The following is a 27,673-nucleotide window of genomic DNA, read 5'->3' as shown; positions in this document are numbered from 1 at the left end:
TGAACATCTGATAGGACACTGTGGGAAACCGGATGGTGGACTGACTAGGCCTTTGCCCTCATCCAGCAGGATCCCTCTTAACAGAGGCGCCAGCTTCCAAAGGAGAGAAGAGGGGCTGACGTCGGGTGACATCATGAAGTTGGAGGAGCCAGGGGCGGAGCCAAATGCAGTGGCAGCACGACAGCAGTGCAGCTTCAATGGCTTGCGGCTGCTGCTGCTCCTCTTCCTGTTGCCGCCCCTGGCTGAGGGCTGCTTCTCCAATCCTTCTCCTCAGCAGGACAAGGAGGAGAAGGAGCCGGTCACTGAAGCCACACTGTGCTCGGCTCCATGCTTGTCCTCCTCTGCCACTTTTGAACATTGGGGGATGAGTTGTTCCCCTCCCCCAACATATGTGTCAGGCTTTGGGGAATCGGCTTCCTCCCCCATGGCAATAAATAAAAAGATCAAACGAAAGGAACATCTTACCAGTTAGATTGTTTAATAATCACAGTGAGAGATAAAAGAACACTTCTACCTAAAAATGGCAGTGCTCCCAATTAAGGCTTACTCCCCCCCTCCATCCCTATTAATCTACGTCACTCCTACGTCTTGTAATCTGAGTTTGTATCCTCTGAACTTTCTATTTTAACACTTTCTGAGCTCTCTGTGTTTTTGGAGAAGGGGGTGTGAATGTTGTCCAGAGACTGAATCTGTTGAGGTAACACTCTCTCTTCCAGTGTTTCTTTTCCTAGCTGTTCCCTATCCAGTATTTCCCAGCTTCTGCCTTCTGAACTATGCCCCTCTGCAAACCACTGTTCCAAATCTATACTGTCCTCCTGCTCCTAGTAATAAATAATAATAATAATAATTTTATTTATACCCCGCCCTTCCCAATCAGAAAACCGGGCTCAGGGCGGCTAACATCAATTAAAATCACAGCAAAAAATAAAATAAAAACGATCAATTTAAAATAACAGATTAAAATACAAATTTAAAAATTCAATTAAAACTGCAGGTCTCAATTTCAAAATAACCCACCAATAAAAGATGAAGCATAAATATTAAACAGAAACCGACCCAAAGGCCAGGTGGAACAGCTCCGTCTTGCAGGCCCTGCGGAAAGATGCCAAATCCCGCAGGGCCCTGGTCTCTTGTGATAGGCTGTTCCACCAAGTCGGGGCCAATATGGAGAAGGCCCTGGCCCTAGTTGAGGCCAACCTAGCGTCTTTGTTGCTCGGGACCTCCAAAAGATTATTATTTGAGGACCTTAAGGTCCTACATGGGACATACCAGGAGAGGCGGTCCCTTAAGTACAAGGGTCCTAAGCCGCATAGGGCTTTAAAGGTCAAAACCAGCACCTTAAACCTGACCCTGTACTCCACCGGGAGCCAGTGCAGCTGGTAAAGCACTGGAAGAATGTGGTCCCGCGGCAAAGACCCGGTAAGGAGCCTCGCCGCGGCATTCTGCACCCGCTGGAGTTTCTGGGTCAGTTTCTAGGAAGGTTCGAGATCAGGATCAGGGGGAGGGGGTGGCTTCCCATCATTCTTCCTCAGTGCAGCCCTCATCAGCACAGTCCCCGACACTAGGAGATGGAGCCCCTGCTTCTTAGGTTTTCATGAAGCTGCGTTTGACTGAGTCAGATCACTTGGTCTTCTAGTTCAGTATTATCTATTGTGGTTGCCAGGGTTTCACCTCCCTATCTGGGTTCTGTTTTAGTCACAGTTGATGTGCCTTTGATGGCCAGCGGCAAAATTTGTGTAGTAATTCTTAAAAAGCTTATAGCATTACGAGAAAGGGAGAAAAACTTCCTTCTGTCCACTTGTCCTCACCATGCAAAATATTATCCTTAAGCATTGCATGTGAGTGTTAATGTGAATTGTTGTGTAATAACGAAGAAAAATGTTTTTATGCTGCTCTGGGTTTTCTCCATTTAATCTGAAGCAGTGCCCTTGTTATTTAGGTAGGTAGGGTATCATATTTATTTGACCCTGCCTTCTGCAGGGAAACACATAAAAATAGGTACGCAATAATACTGTTTAAACAAGCTATAAAAAAGCAGCAGCTACAGTATCAAGCCTGTAAAATATCAATGAAAAGGTGTATGAAATTTTTAAAAAAATCTGAACCAATGAAGTCGTGCCTTGATGGGATATTCACAATCAATTGCCCAAACACTGTGTAATAAACCTTGAATGTCCTAGCAGCACAAATAATACAGAGATACATAATCCCTCATGTGTTTCAGTGTACCTCGAAATGCCACACATGTGCTGGAATGTCATGCAGAAATACATCTATACACAGAAACAAAAAAGGGGAAGGAAAGAAAGAAAGAAAGGCACCAGGCAACATGTGGTTAACACATGTTAGTGCTGCGACGTGAAAATGAAGTTGCATTCATTTGTACATTCATTTTTTAAAAGCCAGATGCAGTTTGGGAGCTTATACAACCTTTAGAAGGCATCTGAAGGCAGCCCTATAGATTTATTGTGTTTTTATATGTGTTGGAAGCCACCAGAGTATTGTTGTTGTTGTTGTTGTTGTTGTTGTTGTTGAATAGGACATCCCTATTTTCATCAGAGAAATGTTGGAGGGTATGGAAATTTGGAGGCCCCCGAGCTAAGGATATAAGTAACTATACAACCTTTAGAAGACATCTGAAGGCAGCCCTGCATGGGGAAGTTTTTAATGTTTAATGTTTTGTTATGTTTTATACGTTTGGAAGCTGCCCAGAGTGGCTGGGGCAACCCCGTCAGATGGACAGGTTGATGTTGTTGTTGTTGTTGTTGTTGTTGTTGTTGTTGTTGTTGTTGTTGTTAGAATAGGACAAGCATCCCCAAACTCAGCCCTCCAGATGTTTTGGGACTACTACTCCCATCATCCCTGACCACTGGTCCTGTTAGCTATGGGTGATGGGAGTCGTAGTCCCAAAACATCTGGAGGCCGAGTTTGGGGATGCCTGGAATAGGACATCCCTATTTTCATCAGAGAAATGTTGGAGGGTATGTGGCTGGTTTCTGGGTGCAGAGGGGGAGGGGAAAAGAAGCAGTGAGGCAGAGGAGGAAGGAGATTAGGAGAGAGGGAGGTGCCAAAATGCTAGAACAGATGTCTCAAGCAAAATCAGGAGAACAAGCAGTCAGGGCACAAACAGGGACTTCAGGAGTCCTGGAAGTCTGAAGGCAGGTGGAGCTGCAGAGCAGCTGCCTGGCCAAAGATGTCAGAGGAAATCAGGGCCCACACAGGCCCTTCTGGCAGCATATCTCAACTTCCTGTCAAACTGCTGCAAACAATTGCTCAGTCCAGCTCCTAAAAGCACTTAAAGGTAAAGGTAAAGGGACCTCTGACCATTAGGTCCAGTCGTGTTCGACTCTGGGGTTGCGGCGCTCATCTCGCGTTACTAGCTGAGGGAGCCGGCGTACAGCTTCCGGGTCTTGTGGCCAGCATGACAAAGCCGCTTCTGGCGAACCAGAGCAGCACACGGAAACACCGTTTACCTTCCCACCGGAGCGGTACCTATTTATCTACTAACTATGTTGTAAACCCCTTTAAACACAGAGGCACTTACTTCTAAGGAATCATAGACACATACCCTCCAGCATTTCTCCAATGAAAATAGGGATGTCCCGTTCCATAATGATAATTTTACTATTTACACCCCACAAATCTTACTGGGTTGCCCCAGCCACTCTGGGCAGCTTCCATCATATATAATAACATAATAAAACATTAAACGTTTTTTAAAAAACACTCTTCCCTATTCAGGATTGCCCCCAGACAGCTCAGTGGTCAGATAACTCCATACCCTCCAACATTTCTCCAATGAAAAAAGGCACGTCCTAAGGCAGCCTTTCTCAACCTTGGGTCCCCAGATGTTTTTGGACTACAACTTTCATCATCCCTGACCACTGGTCCTGCTACCTAGGGATCATGGGAGTTGTAGGCCAAAAACATCTGGGGACCCAGGGGTTGAGAAAGGCTGTCCTAAGGGAAAGCGGGGCATTCAGGGATCAATTCAGAAACCAGGACATTTTCTCAAAATCAGGGACATCCTTGGAAAATAGGGACACTTGGAAGGTCTGTGGACAAGATTGCGACATGCACACGCGCACATTTAAATATTTTCTTCTTCCACGGTAGTTTAAGCCAGTGTTTTTCAACCTTTTTTGGGCAAGGGCACACTTGTTTTATGAAAAAAATCACGAGGCACACCACCATTAGAAAATGTTAAAAAATTTAACTCTGTGCCTATATTGACTATATATAAAGTAATTCTCTTGAATAGGAATCAAATAAACACAATTTTTCCCACGGCACACCAGGCAACATCTCGCGGCACACTAGTGTGCCGCGGAACAGTGGTTGAAAAACACTGGTTTAAGCAGTGACCAGTAAAACACTAATACAATATGATTGCAGCCTATTAAAACAATAAAATAGCCAACCATATTCAGTAGAATTAAAGTAGCCGCTGTTAATATAATGGCAACAATCATTTTAACAATGTACATGTGTGTTTAGGCTTACAACATTTTATTTTACATTTTTCAGTAATTTCAGCATAAAAAAGTTACAGGATAAGTGCAGTAGCCTTTTCATCGCAACTGTAGAATCAGATATACAGTGAACATTTTTAACAGCATTGTATGGTCCCACCTCTCTCTCTCTCAAGCACTGAAGCCCACCTCTCATGCTATGCAATATGGATCCAATAGGATCCATATCCTGGTGCAAAATATGACTGCAACTGGGACCATGAATCATAAGCAGATCTTACTGGTCTTTTCTCACTTGCGATGCCTTCTGGTTTGTTTTCAGGCCCCATTTCAGGTGCTTTAGAAACAATCCTTGAAGTACATCATTGAGGCACGACTGCAACATCCACCTAGCAACGAGAATTCACCCCAGCAACAGGGACTTTCTGGAGGAGATGCAGCAGACTGTGAGGTAGCTAGTGTGGCTGCGAGAATATGTGAAAGTCTCTGAACATGTCTTTCTGGTCGGATGGCCGAAGGGGGCAGAGATCTGTGTATAGTTCTGTTTCTTATTTATATGTAGACCAGTAGTGTTAGGGACGCGGATGGTGCTGTGGTCTAAACCACTGAGCCTCTTGGGCTTGCCGATCAGAAGGTCAGCGGTTCGAATCCCCGTGATGGGGTGAGCTCCCGTCGCTCTGTCCCAGCTCCTGCCAACCTAGCAGTTCGAAAGCACACCAGTGCAAGTAGATAAATAGGTACCATTCCAGCAGGAAGGTATATGGTGTTTCCGTGCACTGCTCTGGTTTCACCAGAAGCGGCTTAGTCATGCTGGCCACATGACCCGGAAAAACTGTCTGTGGACAAATGCCAGCTCCCTCGGCCTGTAAAGCGAGATGAGCGCCGCAACCCCAGAGTCATCTGCGACTGGACTTAACTGTCAGGGGTCCTTTACCTTTACCTTTTTTTTAGTGTTAAACAACCTGTAACGCAAATAATAAAGAATAACTGGATGGGTGAGGTTGTTATGCCTGTCACGGGGATTCACCAAGAGAGGGCTGGACTGCTGCTGTGAAGGCACAGGAAGGTAACTTTTTGAGTAACTCTGCTGAAACGAAGAAAGGAACCCTAAGGGCTGGAGTTCACGCACCAACACAATTCACACCCCCAATAGGGCACTGGTCTGAGCAGAGACCCTCTCTGCCTACCCCAGCACTGTGATTACTTCTTGTCTTTTGTCTTTTTAGGTAAAGGTAAAGGGACCCCTGACCATTAGGTCCAGTCGTGTCCGACTCTGGCATTGCAGCGCTCATCTTGCATTACTGGCCGAGGGAGCCGGCATATGGCTTCCAGGTCATGTGGCCAGCATGACAAAGCCGCTTCTGGCGAACCAGAGCAGCGCATGGAAATGCCGTTTACCTTCCCAGCGGAGCGGTCCCTATTTATCTACTTGCACTTTGACGTGCTTTCGAACTGCTAGGTGGGCAGGAGCTGGGACGGAGCAACGGGAGCTCACCCCGTTGCGGGGATTCGAACCGCCGACCTTCTGATCAGAAAGCCCTAGCCTCTGTGGCTTAACACACAGCGCCACCCGCATCTTTTTACTGCCACCCAAATCTGTGCAGTTGTGGGGATAAGAAAAAATTTGCTTGGGGGACTAGATCAGGGTCCACAACTGGGGGTTTATTCACCCTTGCTTTAGATGGTACTTCTTAATTATCAGATACATTCCTGATGTTGCAGATTCCATTCCCTGGTGTGTGTGTGTGTGTGTGTGTATGTATGCTTCTGAAAGCTTGATTAAGTAAATAGAGAAAACCTTCTGAAAGCTGATACAGCTCCTTTCTAGGCTGACATTTTAGTCTGTATTTTCGTTTTCCTGATTTAACTCACTTTGTCTACCAGTTCTGTCCTCCGAACACCTCTTTACTGACCTTAGTTTTGAGGGAAAGCAGGAGGGGCACATTCAAGCGAAATGCCCCCCAAAGCACAAAAGGTGTGTTGTAGGGAATTTTAACTATTTGGCCACCACAAAGTTATGTTCAAAGAGAAAGCAACCTTAATTCTGCCCCCTGCATTTGTTTGCATTTGGTAACCTCATTAGATGAACATCTCCTGAGCCTTTCTTCTATGTATTATGGATTCCACTGAATTTGGGGAAAATAAAAGCTTGATGCCCAGATTCCTCCTTTATTCTTCTCCGTTATTGCTACTATTTTGTTGTTGTTGTTTTAAATTTCATCTCACATTTCCAGCACGGGGGAGCGAAGCAATATAGCCTGCAGGGCTCTGTTTTGAATTTCACACATGCTGTAGGTGGCAGGAAATTTAATTCAGATTTAGGATCTGAAAAATATGCAGGCAGGAGCTGCTAAGCTATATTTTTCTAGTATCATGTTTGGAAAGGGGGCTTTCACAGCACAAGGCCCTTCAGAGCACAATCTTGAGGTGGCGGATACCTGCCTGGAGAAGTATGGAGGGAATAGGATGTCCCTTCAGGGAGACATCACTTTTCAATCACATTCGCCCCTTTGAAGAGCAGAACAGTCTGCCACCCGATTACAGAACTGCAGACAAAGAAACTACACAAACACATTGTCTATTGTATTATAAAGGCAAGAATAAATATTCAAGCTCATTGGGGATGGAAGGATTTCCCCACTTCAGTCCTCTCAGTTTCTCGTTTTTCCAATCTCAGATTTGGTTCTCCACATTTCTGCAGCAATTTGTGGGTTTTCCTTAAAAATAAAATAAAAATCTCCAGCATTTTACTGTGAAGTTCTCTTAATACACACGGTTTTAATGCAGTTTTGAGTAACCTACAGATTTTTGAAGCAATTTCTCCTAATATAATGCATTTTTGTATTTTATATCCAGTAATATATCCATTTTATGCACACTTCTACCTAATATTTGCATTTTTGTAAGCATTCTTTGGCTGGAGAACAGCAAGGGTGAGTTTCAAGGGTGTTGTCCCCCCTTTTGGACGGTTTGGAACCGCAGCAGGGTGGAAGTGTTGGATTCTGTCTCTCTGACATTGACCAAGGGGTGACTGCAGGGGTAGCTGAGTTTTTGGCAGCAGTGTTTCAAGGAGTACTTTAACAGGATGAAATTCTAGATTTTACTAATACACACATACGATCAGCCTATGAGTTTAATTGTTGTTTCTTTGTGTATATATATTTTAAAGTTCCTGTATGTGATTCTTTCTCTCGTGATTTTACATGTAAATGCCTAATAAAGGTTTGATAAGTGTGAATTTCAAAGGGTGGTTACGTTTTAGTTCTCAGATTGTTTCGGAGAGTGAAAAAATGACCAATTCAGCTTTAATGGTAACCTGAATCAAACTGTTTCCCCATCTCTAATGCTAACCTAAGGTTGTCCATGCAGTGAAGCCTTCAAATCCAAATAAATACCAGCATGGTTTGTGATCTCATTTTACCACACTGAAAATAAAACAGGCTGTGTCACTGTACAAAAACGGTGTTCATACTTACAATACTGAAAGTTGTTCTGTTATAATAATAATAATAATAATAATAATAATAATAATAATAATGCATCCCCCAGTTCTTTTCACCTGGAATATCTCCTCACTTGAAATGGCTCCTTTACATAAAGGTATTAACCACACAACCTTGATGGCAGAAAGTGAGGAGGAATTAAAGAACCTTTTAATGAGGGTGAAAGAGGAGAGCGCAAAATATGGTCTGAAGCTCAACATCAAGAAAAACTAAGATCATGGCCACTGGTCCCATCACCTCCTAGCAAATAGAAGAGGAAGAAATGGAGGCAGTGAGAGATTTTACTTTCTGGGGCTCCAGGATCACTGCAGGTGGTGACAGCAGTCAGGAAATTAGAAGACGCCTGCTTCTTGGGAGAAAAGCAATGACAAACCTAGACAGCATCTTAAAAAGCAGAGACATCACCTTGCCGACAAAGGTCCGGATAGTTAAAGCTATGGTTTTCCCAGTAGTAATGTACGGAAGTGAGAGCTGGACCATCAAGAAGGCTGATCGCCGAAGAATTGATGCTTTTGAATTATGGTGCTGGAGGAGACTCTTGAGAGTCCCATGGACTGCAAGAAGATCAAACCTATCCATCCTTAAAGAAATCAGCCTTGAGTGCTCCCTGGAAGGACAGATCCTGAAGTTGAGGCTCCAGTACTTTGGCCACCTAATGAGAAGAGAAGACTCCCTAGAAAAGACCCTGATGTTGGGAAAGATGGCGGGCACAAGGAGAAGGGGACAACAGAGGATGAGATGGTTGGACAGTGTTCTTGAGGCAACTAGCATGAGTTTGGCCAAACTATGAGAGGCAGTGAAGGATAGGGGTGCCTGGCGTGCTCTGGTCCATGGGGTCACGAAGAGTCGGACACGACTGTACGACTGAACAACAACAATTAACCACAGACCCTGTGAACTTATATTACCTGTTTTGAATAAATACTATGAAACTCATCTTCAGAGTTATGCACACCCACACAGGAAGTTGGAGAGTCCATGATGCTGATTTTAAACATTCTTAAAGTATCAGTTATTCTCTCCCCATTCACCTGCCAAACCCTGGTCCCTGACAAGGTTGAATCGGTTGCACCATCATGAGTAACTGCAATGTAGTCTTTGCACTGTGATTTGTGCAGAGGGTGTGTGCTCAGGGCTGTTTTCAGAACATAAGGGAACAGCTTGTCCATATAGAAATATACTTTGCCCCTTCTGGGACTACCTCCATTATCTTCTGTTGAAGCCACTGGCCTCTGGCTGCATCCAATCTCTCTGAGACAGCAGTATTAACTTCCTCCTTTCAGTTCACAACTCAGACCACTTCCCTGTGTAGGAGCTTTCAGCCCAGCCACTGTATAAATTTTATTTATAAAATTTTATCCTGCACCTTCAGCACATAACGTTTTCAGAGCATCTTGCAATTAAAAGATAAAAATCCAACAGCAGAGTATGACAGTAGGTAAAACACTGTAGATAAAATAGAGCAGATAATACACACCTTCTACAGTTGCTTAAAATGTTTTTTTAAGCCTGAGATGAAGATGATGATGATGATGATGATGATGATATCATTGCCTTGTAAAAAGGTGAAAGGTAAAGGACCCCTGGACAGTTAAGTCTAGTCAAAGGACAACTATGGGGTTGTGGTGCTCATCTCGCTTTCAGGCCGAGGGAGCAGGCGTTTGTCCACAGACAGGCCATGTGGCCAGCATGCCTAAACCGCTTCTGGCACAACGGGACACTATGACAGAAGCCAGAGCACACGCAAACACCATTTACCTTCCTGCTGGAGTGGTACCTATTTATCTACTTGCACTGGCATGCTTTCGAGCTGCTAGGTTGGCAGGAGCTGGGACAAAGCAATGGGAGCTCACCCCGTTGTGGGGATTCGAACAGCCAACCTTCTGATCGGCAAGCCCAAGAGGCTCAGTGGTTTAGACCACAGCGCTACCTGCCACCCGCGTCAAAACACCACAGCACTAGACAGCAAGAGAACCTCCCTGGTGAGGCTACTCTAGTGGTGGGACACCACAACTGAGAAATCTCTCTTTCTAGCTGCTACCCACTTTACCACAATAGGCAAGGGCACCTAGAGAAGGCATTTCAGTTATGATGACATGGGTGATAAGGCAGAATGGTATGGGAACAGACAGCCTTAACAAATACTTGGGCATTAAACGATGCCAGAGTTAAAAAGATAAGCACTATCACTTTGAACTGGACTGGGGGACACTGGAGCTTTTCCAACACAGCTGATGGGGGACCACAATGCCCAACACACAGAAATCATCCTATCAAAATTGATGGGAAATATGTCCAGAGCTGCGGGCTGAATTTCTCCCAATTGTTACTGTGGATTATTTCATATGCAGCTGATCTAGACAACTGTCTTATTGTGGTGTATAGTTGTTTCCTTTTAGAGTCTGATTATGGCTGGAGATAGTTGAGTCTTTTTTTCAAAAAGCTGAAGATGACTTGAAAGAAGAATTGCTTCTCATTGTGTGTACACTTATCCCACTATTAACCACCAATTAAATGGCCTTTTCAGGCAGGTTTTTGTAATGTTTTTTAAACCTGTGAGAACTCTTTAATTAGAGGGAATGCTGGGTCAAAAGTGATGTGTATACACCATGGAAATTTTATTATTATTATTATTATTATTATTATTATTATTATTACCCTGCCCATCTGGCTAGGTTTCCCCAGTACAGTACAGAGCCTGAGAAACCACTTCTAGCTCTCACCTCCCAACCAAGAGCCACTTCCTAGGAAATATTGAAAGCAATTGCAGCTCAGTTGATTAGAGCATGATGTTGATGATGCCAAGGTTGAAGGTTTGATCCCCGTATGGGACAGCTGCATATTCCTGCATTGCAGGGGGTTGGACTAGATGATTCTCAGGGTCCCTTCCGACTCCTCAATTCTATGATAAGTGTCTCTGCTTAGAGAAATGATGCAGTTATTGCTCATTCCCATAAAGAAGGTTGATCACCGAAGAATTTTGAATTATGGTGCTGGAGGAGACTCTTGAGAGTCCCATGGACTGCAAGAAGATTAAACCTATCCATTCTTAAGGAAATCAGTCCTGAGAACTCACTGGAAGGACAGATCCTGAAGCTGAGGCTCCAATACTTTGGCCACCTCATGAGAAGAGAAGACTCCCTGGAAAAGACGCTGATGTTGGGAAAGATTGAGGGCACAAGGAGAAGGGGATGACAGAGGACGAGATGGTTGGACAATGTTCTCAAAACTACCAGCATGAATTTGACCAAACTGCAGGAGGCAGTGGAAGATAGGAGTGTCTGGTGTGCTCTGGTCCATGGGGTCACAAAGAGACGGACACGACTAAACAACAACAACAACAACAATTGCTCATTCATATACAACATCTGAGTTGTACTTATGAAAAGGACCTGACAGAAATGCTCCCACTGTTCAAGTTATCAGTTTAGAAAAATATGATGTAGAAAATACCCCAAGCAGCAAATACCCTATAGTACACTGTTCAAGTTTCATGCTATCTGAAATCCCTGAGCATATTTTGTGAGAATTCAGTTGTTACATCTCTCATCATGTTATGTGTGAGTTTAATATCTATTACTTTATATGTAATACTTTAATACTTTAACATGTAATTACTTTATTTGTTTTAAAATAATTATGCCCTGTCCTAAGGTAATGGTAAAGGGACCCCTGACCATCAGGTCCAGTCGTGTCTGACTCTGGGGTTGCGGCGCTCATCTCGCTCTATAGGCCGAAGGAGCCAGCGTTTGTCTGCAGACAGCTTCCGGGTCATGTGGCCAGCATGACAAAGCCGCTTCTGGCGAACCAGAGCAGCACACGGAAACACCATTTACCTTCCTGCCGGAGTGGTCCCTATTTATCTACTTGCATTTTGTCGTGCTTTCGAACTGCTAGGTGGGCAGGAGCTGGGACCAAGCAACGGGAGCTCACCGCGTGGCAGGGATTCGAACCGCCGACCTTCTGATCAGCAAGCCCTAGACTCTGTGGTTTAACCCACAGTGCCACCTGGGTCCCTTATGCCCTGTCCTATCAGCCTACCAAAAAAATGAGATAATCAATATATGTTAGAAGAACATACACAGCAGCATGCTAAAACAAGAAACAGCAGACAATTTCAACCACAAAATAATCAATGAGTTACTTGACATTTTTAAAAGTCTGGGGGGACTTCGCTGGGAGAGCAGACCACTGCTGGAAAGACCCTCACTCCTGTTGTACCCAACTAATTTCAGATTAATATCATACTTTACTAAAATGAGTCCAGTGTTGGTACTCTGGAAGCAGGAAGTCTGCATTTTTAAATAATACCTTTACACATACACTTATCTGCTCTGAATGATTTGAAAACTGCAGCGGACACAGACCACAAGCCCGCTTTATTGACATGCCAGCTGTGGTAAGTCCTGGATGCAGGTTTTTCATGGGGAAGAACAGGTGTGTGGGTGTGGGTGTCAGACAACTCAACATCTGGAAATTCTCCTGTGCCAGCTCCACCGAATCAGAAATGCTTTGGATAATGGTGGTGGGAGAGAGATGGACTGCCTCAGCCTCAGTTTGGGTAGGAAAATGATCGGCATCATGTCTTCACCACCTTTTTTGTGTTGTGACATGAGACCTACCGATAACGTCACGTCACATTTCCTTCAAAATAATATAAGGAAAGTTTATTCTACTTACAAAGGTCGATGGATCAGAACCATTCTCTGCCAGGGTCCTACTTGTGAGTAGGGCATTTCCTGACACAAAGGGTCTACTGATAAACAGTAGTAGAGGTGCCCTTTATTCAAGTGAGGCTGGTACCTTGGTTCCCGAACGGCTTAGTTGATGAACAAATCGGCTCCCAAACGCCACAAACCTGGAAGTAAGTGTTCTGGTTTGCGAATGTTTTTCGGAAGCCAAACGTCCGTTTCGGCTGTCAGCATTGTTTCCGGGGCCAATCAGCCAATCAAAAGCCGCACCTTGGTTTTCGAACGTTTTGGAAGTTGAACGGACTTCCAGAGTAGATTGAGTTCGAGAACCAAGGTACCACTGTATATGTGATATAACAGGGTGGGGCCTGACAGGCCTATAAGAACTGCTGCTGCTGCCACCACCCAGGAGGACTCCTCTGCTCAGCACCTGAGGGCCCCAGTCCTGCCACTCACCACCTGGTGGGATCTGATGGGCTCCATAAAGGACTGCTGCCACTGCTGCTCCTGGGCAGAGAGGGCTCCGTTTTGTTTTGTTTTTGTTTTTTGTTTAAATTGCTGTTATTTTTTACCTATATCATTTTAAACTGTGATGTCAATGCTGTATTCTTAGTTTTAGATTTTGATGTGGAAATTGTTTTCCATTTGGTTGTGTATTTTTTGATGTGGTTTATTTATTGTTTATGACTTTTGTAATTATGTAAATCTTGTCATGTTGAAGTATCACTGTGAAATACTGTTTTGGGTATCTCAGCCCCCCCCCAGATCATTTTAAAACACCAATTTTGGCATGGATGTCTTTCTGTGTAGATGTATTCATATAAATAAAGCCCTCCATATTTTTTTTTAATCTCGACAAATCAGTTTAATCCAAATTTTAAAAACAGGCCATGATCTAGGTGAAGTTCAGTAAGGTCCCATTCACTTCAGAAACCTCACAAACTGGAGAAAGTCTCTTTATGCTGACAACAAAGGGGATGAACTATCGAGGTTTAAATGCTGGCCTCTGGTACCCAACTCAATCCATGAAGTAAACCTACCAAATTGCCCACCTAGTGTTGCGAAGACCGCAAGGTCAGCCTCCAGATCAAAACTAATCAAGTGATGGACAGTGAAGGCAAGACACCATTGCCTGGGAAACCAAATAAATAGAAGCACAAAGCCATCCATCAGTGCCATCTGGAAGAGATTGGCCTGGATGTCTTTCTGTCAGGCTCTGCTACAGTATTTATTTGTGTAGCTGTGCTTTGGCTTTAGGGATTTCAGCAAAATATTTTTGTCAGCGATGATTTAGCGAGAACATCATCCAAGTTGATTGTCAAGCTACAATTAAATAGCCTGTTCCTATATACTCACAATTACAAGTGAAGCTCACTTTCCATTTTAGACATACCTGGGGGACAACACATGTGGGATGATCTCACTTCGGACTCTGTACACACACTTTTTCCCAAAAAAGGGAGGGGGGGTAAAAAACATGGATGATCATTAGTTGGTGACATGCACACATGTAATGACCTTATGATGGATGATTATTATGAATGATGTATATGTGAGGTTTAGCAAAAGTTGTTGTTTCTGCTTAAGACAAATAATCATGCATGTTCTCCCAGTGCCATCGATGTGGTCGAAAAGTGGAATTATTTCTGAGCAGAGAAGGGAAATGGGGAAAATAAGGAAAGAATTATCATATGAAAATCATCTGTGGGCACAAGCAAGAAGGCCGAAGAACAAACAAAGAGGGTTAAAAAGCGTGTCATAATAAATGATGCATGCTATGATGTCATGGATACGAATTACACCAAGTGAGACAATCCTCGCAAGCTGAATGAGTGAGTTGTGTGAGGCACTTCATTGGGGGAGGGAAAGTGGGGGATGCCTCAATATGCTGCGCTGCAGTGATCCGGGATACATGTGGCAAAATCCTGTGGGCAAATGAGGAAAGGCAAGGAAGTGAATTTGCCCCATTAGATCACCAGAAAAAGGAAAAAAGAAATATTATGAAATGGGCCACAATCACTAAAGTTGGGAAGAAATGGGGCAATCTTTTCACCTAGCAGGCGCGACATCTCTCCCCAACCTGCACCACACAGTTCCTAATCCTCTCCATTATACAGTGGTACATCCGGTTATGAACATAATTGGTTCCAGAGGTCTGTTCGTAACCGGAAACCACTCATAATATGAGGCGCGCTTTCGCTAATGGTGCCTCCCGCTGCTGCAGCGCCGCTGGAGTACAACTTCCGCTCGCATCCCGGGGCAAAGTTCGCAACAAGGGGCACCTACTTCCGGGTTAGCGGAGTGTGTAACCCAAAGCATTCATAAGGGGGATTGTACGCAACACGAGGTGCCACTGTACATTTGTGCCTACTGTGGAAATTAGCCATTATAAGCCTCCGGAAAGGTACTCCCTAGTAGAGCCCCAGGGAGAAAGACATGGCATCTTGGCCCTTTACTTGTCAGCCAATGACCTATTATTGACATTATACACACACACACACACACACACACACACGCATTTTAATATAAGACTCTCAAGATGGCTTTTAGCGAGTAAATATATAATAAACTATCTATTTATAACCATAGAACACCAACCGTAACATTGTTCTATTGCTGGCAGGGTGCTCTCTACTCCACCCTAATATTTAATGAGAGGGCGGTATATAAATGCTTAAATGCTTAAACAAACAAACAAACAAACAAATAAATGCATAAGACCCAACAATAACACTAGCCACCAATAAAATCCAGACTCTTAAGAACAGTAAGCTCTATGAAATTATTATAAGCTCAGCAACACCATATAAAACACCAAACCAACACAACCATACAGTGGTAAACAAACAGGTCTCCAGGCCTCATTGAAAGGCTTGATAGGCTGGTGTGAATTCCACATGCATGGGGCCACCACTAAGAAAGCCCTGTCCCGTGTCCACGCTGCCAAGCTCACCGGCCTCACATAAGGCAACTTAGATAATTGGTTTCATAATGTACACAAGTTAGTAATTTTTAGTGATTAAGGTTGTCATTATTTCCGCAAGTTTCATTTCAATGTAAACATCAAAGCAAGAGTTGATTATTTTTTTAAATCATTGACACCTGGCTCATCCAGACTTGCCTTTGTGATACGTTTCTAGGCTCAGGTCCGCACTTTAAAGCTCCCTCTCTGAACCCCCCCCTTTTTTTTGCCCTGGCAGGTTTCCTGAGAAAACCTGCTCTTTACCACTGGAAAAACCCGAACTGCTGTTTGTTCCGATTCAGCGTTAAAGAGCAGGTTTTCCTGGGGAAAGTGGCAGGGTGAAACAAAAGTGGAGGTGGGGAGTCTCTGACACAAACCAGGAAAGCCGGGAGCTGTGCCTGGAAAGCGCAGGGCAAAAGGTAAGTGTGGATGTGCCGTATGTGCTGCTTTTTCAAAGAAATACATGTTGTGCACAAATGCCTATCATATTCACTTGATTTGTTTTCATTCCAGACCTGGGATGAAAACGTGAACAATGGCAATTTCTATTTCCCCTGCCAGTGGAAAAAGCAGAAGATCTAGCCCCATCCATCTGAGACACAAGTGTATGTAAACATTATATTTTGTGGTATTGTAAAGATACAGCAGTTTTTATAACCAATACAAAACTTAGAATCAGGTCTTAATTTACCAAGAAAAGAGCATCATACCCTATGCTGTCCCTAGTCTGGAGGGTCCATAGCTCATTGCCAAAGCTTGTGCTTTTGCCTACAGAAGATCCCAGGTTTAATCCGCAGCATCTCAGGTCAAAAGTTTCCCCCTTTTCTTCCTAAGGTAGCATTAATGTCTCAACAAATGAAAATGATCTGTCAAAAATGTAACTTGAAAAAAGAGACAATGCACATACTTTTTAAAATCAAGAAATCTTTAATAAAAATATGTTTTAAAACCCCCAAAAACAATCAGGTAGCAGCAGTTGATGTGAAAGAATCACCCCTGCCTGAGATAACTGAGAATGATGCCAGTCACATATAGCAGCCCCCTCTGGTGGAGTACAAAGAGCCATCACACGTGATCATAGGATATATTTGGAATATAGATAGGCTCTATCTACACAAGCGGTTGCCAATCTTTTTGGCCTATTTACACATCTGCAAACCAGAGGAACTGTCTTGGGTGCCACACACACACACACACACACACACACACATTGCAACAAATATTGCAGTTTTGAATAACATACAGATTTCTGCAAGCAACTTCTCTGAATACAATGCATTTGTGCATATTATTTTTGCTAATATACTCATTTTTATGCACACTTGCCCCTAATATGTGCATTTTTGTAAACATTCTTGGATTGGAGAAACATATTGCCAGAATCGGGTACATACAGATGTTGAATTATGGCTGTGTTTCGCTTCTTGAATGGTTTCGAAAGTGTGAATTGGATAGTGTCTCGTTTAAATGTGAACAGAATTGGATTTCTTTCCTAATCCTCATTGTGACATCACTTTGCTCACACATGGAATCTGATAGGTTGGGATTATGCTATGGGGAAGGAAGGAAAGTTGGACTCACCATTAGGTGTTCTAGTCAGTGAAAAGTGGATGGCAACTCCTCCTCCAGAGCATTAACTCCTTCCTTGAAAGAATCCCTACATCCTACCAGTAGAGAAAGGGAACACCCCAGTGCAGGCCATGACTTTCCGCAGTAGTCTTGAAGTGAACTAAATATACTTGGGGGGGTTGGTTGGGTTGTCAGTCCAACTTTCCAACATTGTCCAGGGAAAAAGCAGAGCAGATTTGTGACGCCATGTCTAAAAGCAATTTGTGTTGAAGAATCCTCCTTCCAAATGATGCTTTAGCCAAAGCAAACATATCTCTCCTGTAGTGTTTCACAAACGTGGTGGAATTTGTCCAGATGGGTTTCCCTAAAGATGTCCTCAGTCATCTATGGGGGGCTGAGGGTGGGACCAAGAAAGACAGGCTACTGTGATGCATTCCCTCACTCATCTATTGATGGTAGACCTAGGGACTTTTCTCTCTTGGGTGCTTTCCTTGTAGGAGATGGGTAAGGAAGGATAGGGAGTTTAGTGTCCATCATATGCCTGAGGCAGATTCAGAAAGATGAGGTACTATTCAGAAAGGTGCCATTTGAAGAAGTATTGCAACATTTTCTTGTTGCAATTCCTTGTGAGCAGGTATGTTCCAGCCTCCCTCAACATGTGACAATTTCCTTCAAGGTCTCCGGACTTCGTGTACATTCCCCCCAGCATAGGTTTCCTCTGCTCAGATGGTCCACATGGCCATTTTGTTTTCGTTGTTGAAAATAAATTTTATTGATTTTCTTTTCTCATAAACAAATATCCAATATCATTACTTAACATTCATTTTCCAATTTCCCCCCTCCCTGTGACTTCCCCCAACTTCCATTTCTAGTTTATTACATCAAATGTTATATTCTACTGTTTGTACATAATACTATGTTATCACCTGTTATATTTCATGTTCTCTGTAAATAAAAATGGAAATGTTTATTTAAATCCTGCCAACGAGTCCATTTTTGTTGTTGTTTCTGCAAATAAGTTGTAAAAGGCTCCCATTCTTTTCCAAAGTCACTATTGTCCTTTTCACACAGTTTATCCGTTAACTTTGCTAACTCTGCATAGTTCACCAACTTTTCTTGCCATTGCTCTTTTGATGGTATTTCTCCAGTCTTCCATTTCTGTGCTATTAAAATTCTTGCTGCTGTTGTAGCATACATAAATAATGTCAGGTTTTCTTTCGGCAGTTATTGTCCTAAAACACCGAACAGAAAGGCTTCTGGTTTTTTTAAACAAAGGTTATTTCAAACATTTTTTTCAGTTCATTGTATACCATTTCCCTTTTTTATAATCTTGCAATCCCACCACATATGGTAAAATGTACCTTCCCCTTCTTTACATCTCCAACAATTCTTTTGTTCTGTTTTATACGTTTTTGCCAGTTTTAATGGTGTAATATACCACCTATACATCACCTGGCCGCTGGCCCATTTTGGGTCCGTTGGACATATTTGTCTAAGACTGAAGCTGTGTTCTCCTCTTCCCTGGTTACCACACCTGGGCTGAGTGACATACGACACCTTTCATGTTTTGTAGTAGTAGAGCATGTTTAACTTTGAGAAGTAAGCATTGCATATATTTCATTTTTCTCAAAGCATTTTTTCCTACTGTATAAATCTATCAAAATTTACCTCACTAACCTGGAGCAACTAATTCATTGAAATAGTCTGCTCAAGGAAAATGCCACACACTTCAGGAGAGGAGAAGGGCTTATCAAATATTGAACATTCCAGTTTTCTGTGGTGAAATTTTATATGAGGAACATTCAGTCATAGGCGCCTCCACCTGCAGTTTGAACTGATACAACTGGCATATAAAGTTTTACTACCTCAGTGAAAACTAGGCCTATGCTCTGGTGCAGTGACCCATCACAAGGGAGCTTCGGGTGTGGCCACCTTCTCCTTTGACCTCATCTTTCTAATTTTGTATGTACAACACTCAGCACAATGCCTTCAGGATGCTTCTAGGGCTGGGGTCGGCAATTTTTTTTAGCCACGGGCTGGTCCACTGTCACTCAGACCTTGTGGCGGGACGGAGGAGCGGCAGCGGGGGGTGGAGCTGGAAGAAGAGGTGAGGGGGGCAAGTAGTCGTACTCCCCAGCCCCCAGCCCCAGCCGCTGCACTTACCTTCCCTGGGGCTGCCGCCACCGCCACTGCCACTGCCACCGCCACCGCTGCTTCTTCTCGTGGGTAGGCAGAGTGAGCTCGTCCGCTCAGCTCTCTGGCCCACAGGAGCACCAGGGCAGTGGTGGCGGTGGTGGAGGGAAGATGAGCGGCACAAAAGGGCTGGCTCTGGAGATGGGCTGCTTAAAATGGCGCTCGGCCAGCTCAGCCCAGTCCCCTTCCTCCTCTAGGCAGGGCAGGGAGAAGCCAGGAGAAGGGAGGGAGGAGGCGCCACCACGGTGTGTGTGAGGGAGAGGGAGGAAATGGAATGGAATGGTCCAGGGGGGAAATGGCGCAGCCCGAACAAACAGAATCCCCACGCCAATCCACGGACAGTCCGCGGGCCGGATCCTGAAGGCAATTGGGCCTGATCCGGCCCGCAGACCTTAGTTTGCCAACCCCTGTTCTAGGGCCTCCATCAAGTGCCTACCAATGCTGGCCCAATGCATGCAAGTGTGAGAAAGAAGAAAAGAAAGAAGAAAATGACCTATGTTATAATTTTCTTTTTTAAAAATAATAATAATCTGGCAACTGCCCCCAAGCCCCTGCCCCCAAGTCACTTTCCTACTTCTCCCCCCCCCCCAATTCAAGCAATTCAGTTTTGGAGAAGTGAGCGAGGTTTGGCCCTGCATTATATTTTGGTAAGTCATAAGGCATGGAAGAGACTCTGAGCTTGCATTGCATTCGCAGACTCCTTGCTCAGCTTGCCATGGCGTTTGCATGTGGGCTGTCAGTGCAAATAACAATACGATTCTTGTGTCTCTGTTAGGAACAGCTGTGGTTTGGAAAGCTAGCATTTAGTCACGGAAATTGCCGTCAGCGAGAAGAGGCACTGGGCGACCTGAAAATTCATACTGAATTGTCTGAATACTTTAATAGACTTTTAAAAGGAGCATCTGGCCTATATTCAATACAAAACAACACAATGGCATTAAACAGCCACAAGGCTCTCTTTTTTATGCACTGCACATCATTACATATTGTTTTATATTGTAATTATTAATATAATATAACATTTATAGACACTCCTTGGCCAGTTGCACATGATAAGCAGTCATGTGTAAGCTTCCCCAAACTTCTTTTTAAATAAACAGTGGCCACAGAAGTCTGCTGTCTTGAGCTTTGGACCAGTGGTGGCGAGGAACGGCTTTACCCATTTACCTCTGGCCATTTTTCGACTCAAACTCCCCCAGCTGCTCTGCTCCTCAAAGGGGTATCCATATCTCTTCACTTCAATGTGGAAAAGCAGATTGGAGTGAGGGCAAAATTCTTGAATAGGAAAATATCTGAAGGGAAAAGTGCAGCTCTTCCTCACCTAGATCTCCTAGCCAGTTTAGAGCCTCTTGTGGCTGATTTTTCTTTTTTTTAAGCTTATGGGGGGGGGGAATTATGCAACAGCATGTTACATGTAACTTCTGCCTTAGCCTGCCTGCTAACCAGCAGAAATAACTGTATTTTGTTGTCAAGGCAATTCTGTCCTGCAGATTACCTGCGAGCATTTAGAAGAACGGGGGAGAAGTAAGATATTAACTACAACATCATCATGTAGTTAGGAAAAAGTAAACTGGGAATAATAATAATAATAATAATAAGCGGGTGTTCTCCGAGCGTGTTCCGAAATGGCGGCTTCCGCGGGTGCCCTGCGGGTCTTCAGGCGAGTCGTTGGGGTCCCTTCACGCAGAACGCTGTGGGGAGGAGTGAGCAAGAAGATGGGAGGAGACCCAGAAGCAGCAGAGCCAGTGAAATAGGAGCCAGCTCTGGTTTGTCCTCCACCGTGAAGCAAAAAATACCTTCCTCCTGAGGATCTCCAGTCTCGCCTAGAGTCTCGCATTAAAGAGATATTTGGATCCTTGGTCTCCAAAGACTGGCAAGAGGCATCATTGGGAGATAGTCATTTAAAATATATTCTGTTGGCACAGCTGGCAACAGATCTAGGCCGTGATGTCCCTAATTCCCAGCTCCACCAAATGAAGAGTGCCAGAGATGTCTTGGCTTTCTACAGCACCCCTGTGAAAGACATTTCAAAGTTTGATGAGTTAAGCACGCAGCAGCTGCCCTCGAACCTGAAGATCTGCTGGCAGTACTGAGCTGTGGAGAAACAGGATGAAAACACCGTTCCGAACTCTTATCTGTATAGCAGCATCACCGTAGGCACAGATAGGATTTCGTTTTTATTTTTACCACATTTCCAGAGTGGTTTACTTCCACTTTACAAATGTTCAGTTGCAATAGTGACTTGGTGAGAGAGATGTTCAAGCATCAGGCTGGTCACTGTTGAAGTAAATGGTAAACATTGGACCCCCATCTCTCTTTTCAGTTGGTAACCTTGTCTTGTTTGAAAGCGAAGAGGTGAAATAGATACCAGCAAGCAGTTGTGCATGCTAAGCCATTTTGTCCACATAATTTTGTGTGTCAGTATCTTGATTAAAAATAATCAGGAAAGAAGAAAGTGATGGAAATAGTTGGTAAGAAAATAAAATTGTCGCAACCAGTCTCCATAAAATAATAATAATAAGAAGAAGAAGAAGAAGAAGAAGAAGAAGAAGAAGAAGAAGAAGAAGAAGAAGAAGAAGAAGAAGAAGTGTGGATAACAACCACCCTCTGAGATTCTGAAAAGGATGTGAGCATGCGCGTGCACATGTGCCCATGCGCATAAAATGCTGTATCTGGAAATGACTATGAATTAAAGCTTCATTTGAACTAGTCCGTCTATGGCTGTGGGCTCACCACAAGCGTGTTAAGGCAGCATTTACCCTCTCTGTAAAACATTTGCTGGTCCACAGGAAGAGTTTGTTGCATTAAGTAATTTATAGAGTGCTAAGAAGTTCCTTAAGCTATTATTAAAAACATACAAAATCTTCTCTGGTTAGGCTTCTAGTAACTCAGACTTCTAACTAAGCAGAACTGATAGAGCCGCCTTTTGATGTTTAATGAGTTCTGAGGCAGATGTGAGACGTGATAGACAGGGGAGCGGTGGTGATTTAGTGCTCATGAAAAGAAATGGTCCAGCCTCCGCCCCCTCCTGAAAAAGGAAAATGTAGCTAAAAAGGACACCCCCTTTCTTCTTCTTCCTCTTCTTCTTCTTTCTTTTGCAGCCCATGTGGTTTTGATTTCCTCATCTAGTGCCTCTCAGTGCTGGCTCGTTTCCATTCAAACACACACAGAACACTGAAAACTAATTAGCCTTGGATGCCGCCACAGGAAGTTAGGCTGCCAAGATCCTTTCCCCCCACAATTCCTCAACTTTCTCAGCTTCCCTCAGGCCAAGGGGCTTGCGCTGGGCCTCTCTGTGAAGGTTGCCAGGTCTAATTTTACAATTTCCCTTCACCTTATCAAGTATGCCCCAGGCCTAACCAGGGAGAAAGGATCAGAGCCAGGTTGCGTTGCGAGCTTTTCATCCCCACACCCAATCCCCTCCCTCTTTCTTTTCTTTTCTGCCTCAGTTTGAGGAATCTTGCTCATCTCCAGTTTCAGTGTTGACTTGTTAATCTGACCTTTGCTAATACTTTTTAGAAGAACCAAAGGGAACTCCACCGTCCTGTAAAACATGAAAGTGTTCCCCTCTCCCAGACTTCTCTTCAAGGTTAACCATTTTTTCCCAAGAGCCAAAGCACCACAGGTGTCAACCACTCTCAGGCATCTTATTTCAAAGTAGGGTCCGCTGCAATGCTAACCCGGCAGGAACCCAGCCTTGATTGCCAGGAGGAAAAAGTTGGGTATAATATAATATAAAGATGGCAGCAAAAGTACAGTGTAGCTGTTTTAGAGGACTGTCTTCTCAGTGAGCAACAAATGGAATAAACCCGTTCTTGCCTTTGCTGGCCCACTGCCAATACTGAACATAAATATAAATACTGAACATAAAATATCTAGACCAGGGCCTTGTCTGGTCTACTTTGTCTTTTACCAGGACCCAAAGATCCACCAACAATAGTACTGGGTGCAAAAGACATACAGTTCAAAATAAATAATGGGGTGCCTCTGTGAACTTCTGAGCCTAGGAACTGGTTTCAGTACTACAACCGACCTGAGTTCATAGGCCTATCATACAAAAGCGTGCTGCTGGCCAGTTTTCTTTATTTTAGCAGCCTAATTTAAACAGAAAAAAGGTCATTTGGTTGTTCAGCAATTGGGAGTCAGAAAGATCTCCTACAAATTACCCAGAGATCATCAGTACATCCTGATATAAATTCTGCTTTCTCTTGATCTACAAGGACAACCAACTTTTATAATCTCAGAGCCTACTATATGATCCAGACACTACCTGGGTACAGGGGACAACCCAACCACTTCATGGACTATCTGTTTATCTGTCTGTCTGTCTATCTATCTATCTATCTATCTATCTATCTATCTATCTATCTATCTATCTGTTGTCTGTCTGTCTACTTGTCACCCATCTCACTGGGTTGCCCCAGCCACTCTGGGCGGCTCCCAACAGACTATTAAAAACACAATAAAACACCAAATATTAAAAACTTTCCTAAACAGGGCTGCCTTCAGATGTCTTCTAAAAGTCCAATAGTTGTTTGTTTCTTTTGACATCTGATGGGAGGGCGTTCCACAGGGCGGGCGCGCCACTACGAGAAGGCCCTCTGCCTGGTTCCCTGTAGCTTCACTTCTCGCAGGGAGGGGACCCACCAGAAGGCTGTTGGAGCTGGACCTCAGTGTCCGGGCAGAACAATGGGGGTGGAGATGGTATAAGTTGACACCACCTAGAAGTAAGATATGGAGCATATGTGATAAGATGACATGAGATAATTGCCTGAGGAAATAATGTACTTTTTTTCTGAAAGACCCTCTCAAGAGGAAGATTTGTAGCGGCCTGTTGCCTTTCCAAACTACTGGCTGAGAAAACAATACAAGCCACATAAAGTACACTTGTAGACTAATTTACATTTCATTGGCAGATCTTTACTAAAATTTGTGGGGATACTGCTGGTCCCATAAAAGTGATTCAGGGGCCAGGTCTTTGCTACCTCTGATCTAACAAGCAAATTGTATTCTGTGATTGTTTCCTCATCTGGAGTTAGAATACAGAGAGCAACTCTATTTAGATATTGTCCCGCAGCTGCTGCACACCTATTAAAATGGCGTGTGCATGCACACACATTTGATGCAGCACCACATGTAGCAATGCTGTTTTGAATTTAAGAGCATCTGGAAAACCTGCTTGGGGAACTCCCAGATGCAGCCACCCCCATTCTGGAGGTGGCAGTTCTAGCAGTGAACCAGAAGGCAACATCTCATAGAACATGCATCTTAAACTTTCCCTAGCCTGGGCCCACATTTCAGTGCAACATGCTACCCACACTGAATTACGTATTCTTATTTTAAATTATTTTTAATGTATTCAGTTAGCTCTCTCTCTCCCCTCCCCTCTGATAAATATCAAAATGTATGTTCTTTCAGCTCTTTAAATGCACATCATGAAAACTCTATAGAACTTACAAAAATAATTAAGTTATTTTGAAAACAACAACCAACGGAAGGGGGAAACTTCGTATAGTCATTCAATATTTTCTGATTATACCAAATTTCTCCTTAAGATTAATTACATCCTACGACATGCAATCAATCCATATATTTAGTTCCTTTTATGTACTGAACTGTGGATTTTATTTATTCATTCCACCTCAGGTTGTTTTAGAAGCTTGTAACAAACCAGCCAACTTAATGACTCTCAAATTCCAAGTCTTTGCAAATGATATTCTTGCAAAAAGTCATTATAATAAATTTAGCACTTGATATATTTTTAATGTTTGCATTACCGAGTGTATTATTTAATAATACCTAGTAATGGATTCATGCATATTTCTACCTGGAACATTTCTTTACTGGAGGAAATAACCATTTGTCAGTAAATCTCTTGAAGTCTTGCATGACTACCACATATGGACAATCCAGTGTATGCCACTCACTATTTTATTAATAATTTGCTTTTCTAGGTGGTCCAGTGCCATTGAACTGCAATTTTAAAACAGTCTTTTTATAGATACATAGTAGCTCCTGCGCGGGTGGCGCTGTGGCCGCAGGTGGCGCTGTGGGTCAAAACCACAGAGGCTAGGCTTGCCGATCAGAAGGTCGGCGGTTCGAATCCCCGTGATGAGGTGAGCTCCTGTTGCTCAGTCCCCTGCTCCTGCCCAGACACGGAGGAAGCCTCTTTGCCACCCGGGGTGGCGAACGGAGGCACCCCCTGGGGGCGGGGGCGTCATGACATTGTGTCGTGATGTCACGATGCAACGTCAGAACGGAGTCACGCATGTGCACTCCCGTCTTGGCTGGCGCTGCTGCTTCCGCGGTGGCTCCAGCAGCAGGGGTGGGGCAGCCCCGCAGCGGTGGCACCGGGCAGGGCCCCGCACAGGCCATGGGGTGGAGCGGCCCTCGCTCCGTGGCTTGATTGCAGGCTGCTGAGCAGGTTTGCGAGCAGGCTGTGGGGTGAAGTTGCCTCGCTCCACGGCTTGCTTGGGGCCCGCTGGCGGGGCAGGGTGGGGCCGGCCCAAGTGTCACCCCTCTCCCCTGGAACCCGGGGTGGCCCATCCCCCGCCCCCTTGCGACGACACTGCTCCTGCCAACCTAGCAGTTCGAAAGTATGAAGTGCAAGTAGATAACTAGGTACCGCTCCAGCTGGAAGGTAAACGGCGTTTCCGTTCGCTGCTCTGGTTCACCAGAAGCGGCTTAGTCATGCTGGCCACATGACCGGGAAGCTGTATGCTGGCTCCCTCAGCCAGCAAAGCGAGATGAGAGCCCCAACCCCAGAGTCGTCCACGACTGGACCTAATGGTCAGGGGTCCCTTTACCTTTACCTAGTAGCTCCTGAGAAGGAGCTACTATGACTCGTACTCAAATTGGCAAGAAGTAATCCTAGTCCCATCGCAAACATCTGTTGCAACAATTGCAGCACCGAGCCAGTCATTTGCGAAGCTGTCAACTTTTCCTTTTAAGGGAAATTCCCTTATTCCGAATAGGATTCCTCGCAAGAAAAGGGGAAAGTTGACAGCTATGGTCATTTGCAGCACATAGATTGCCAGGTATTATAGTTTCTGACAACGGGTCTACGTTTACATCAGTTGAGTTTAAGAAATTTCTGGACCGAAACTTCATCCAAGCTGGCACCATTGCACCACGTCATCTCAAGCACATGATATGGTGCAGACAGCAAATGATGCCCCGAAGCCGATTATTGGAGCAGGCTTGCCAGCTTCCTCATAGCTCAACATTTCACTCCATGTTCAGTAACAGGAGCCAGTCCTACTGAGCTACTAATGGGACAACACCCCAAGGCTTGCCTTGACTGTCTTCATTCAGACTTAGCTGAGAACTTACAAGGCAAACAAATGCTGCTCTGTCAGCACCCACATTTTGCTCATTTACACAAGAAAGAGAGGCGCATCCCAACGGCCTTTTGTGCTGCATTCCTAGACACAGGTCTGGGCTTTCATAGAATCGTAGAAGTGTAGAGTTGGAAGGGACACCAAGGGTCATCCAGTCCAACCCCCTGCAATGCAGGAATCTCAGCTAAAGCATCCATTACAGAATGCAATGCAGGAATCTCAGCTAAAGCATCCAACCTCTGCTTAAAAGTCTCCAAGGAACCTCCGGAGAGAGACTATTCCACTGCCATACAGCTCTTACTATAATGAAGTTCTTCCTGATGTTTAGCCAAAATCTCATTTCTTGTACCTTGAAGACATTGGTTTGATTCCTACCCTCCAGAGCGGGAGAAAACAAGCTTGCTGCATCTTCCATGTGATGGTCCTTGAGATATTTGAAGATGGCTATTATAACTCCTCTCAGCCTCCTCTTTTCCAGGCTAAACATACCCAGCTCCCTCAACCATTCCTCATAAGGCTTAGATTCCAGATCTTTGGTCATTTTGGCCTCCCTCCTCTGCACACGTTCCAGCTTGTCAATATCCTTCTTAACACTCTGTGCCCAAGCACATGTGGTTTTTGGGGCGGATCCTGGCCCCTTCCCCAGGAAAACCTGTGTTTTACCACTGAATTAGAGCAAACTGCAATTGGGTTTTCCACATTGCCATCTGCTCCAATTCAGAAGTAAAACAAGGTTTTTTTCTAGGGAAAGCACCAGGACCAAAAAAAATAAAAATTAAACACCACTTGGACAAGAAGCTTTAAAGTGCAGGCCTGTGCCTGGAAAACATGGTGAAAAAGGAAATCTGGATGAGTCTCAGCTCTAGTTAGGAACTATGGATCAGGACTGCTATTATGGAAGCCGCTGGGCCTACTTTATAAGATCCAGAGTGCAGATTGGCCA

General features: G+C 44.2%; 1 pseudogene; it reads left to right on the top strand.

Moving 5' to 3' along the window:
* Nucleotides 1-21,000: 21,000 nt before the first annotated feature.
* Nucleotides 21,001-21,708, top strand: LOC117060731 (annotated as a pseudogene).
* The last annotated feature ends 5,965 nt before the right edge of the window (nt 21,709-27,673 follow it).

The sequence above is a fragment of the Lacerta agilis genome, chromosome 16, assembly GCF_009819535.1.
Source record: "Lacerta agilis isolate rLacAgi1 chromosome 16, rLacAgi1.pri, whole genome shotgun sequence".
Classification (NCBI taxonomy): domain Eukaryota; kingdom Metazoa; phylum Chordata; class Lepidosauria; order Squamata; family Lacertidae; genus Lacerta; species Lacerta agilis.
The sequence above is the reverse complement of the archived record's forward strand: the minus strand, read 5'-3'. Positions and strand labels throughout refer to the sequence as shown.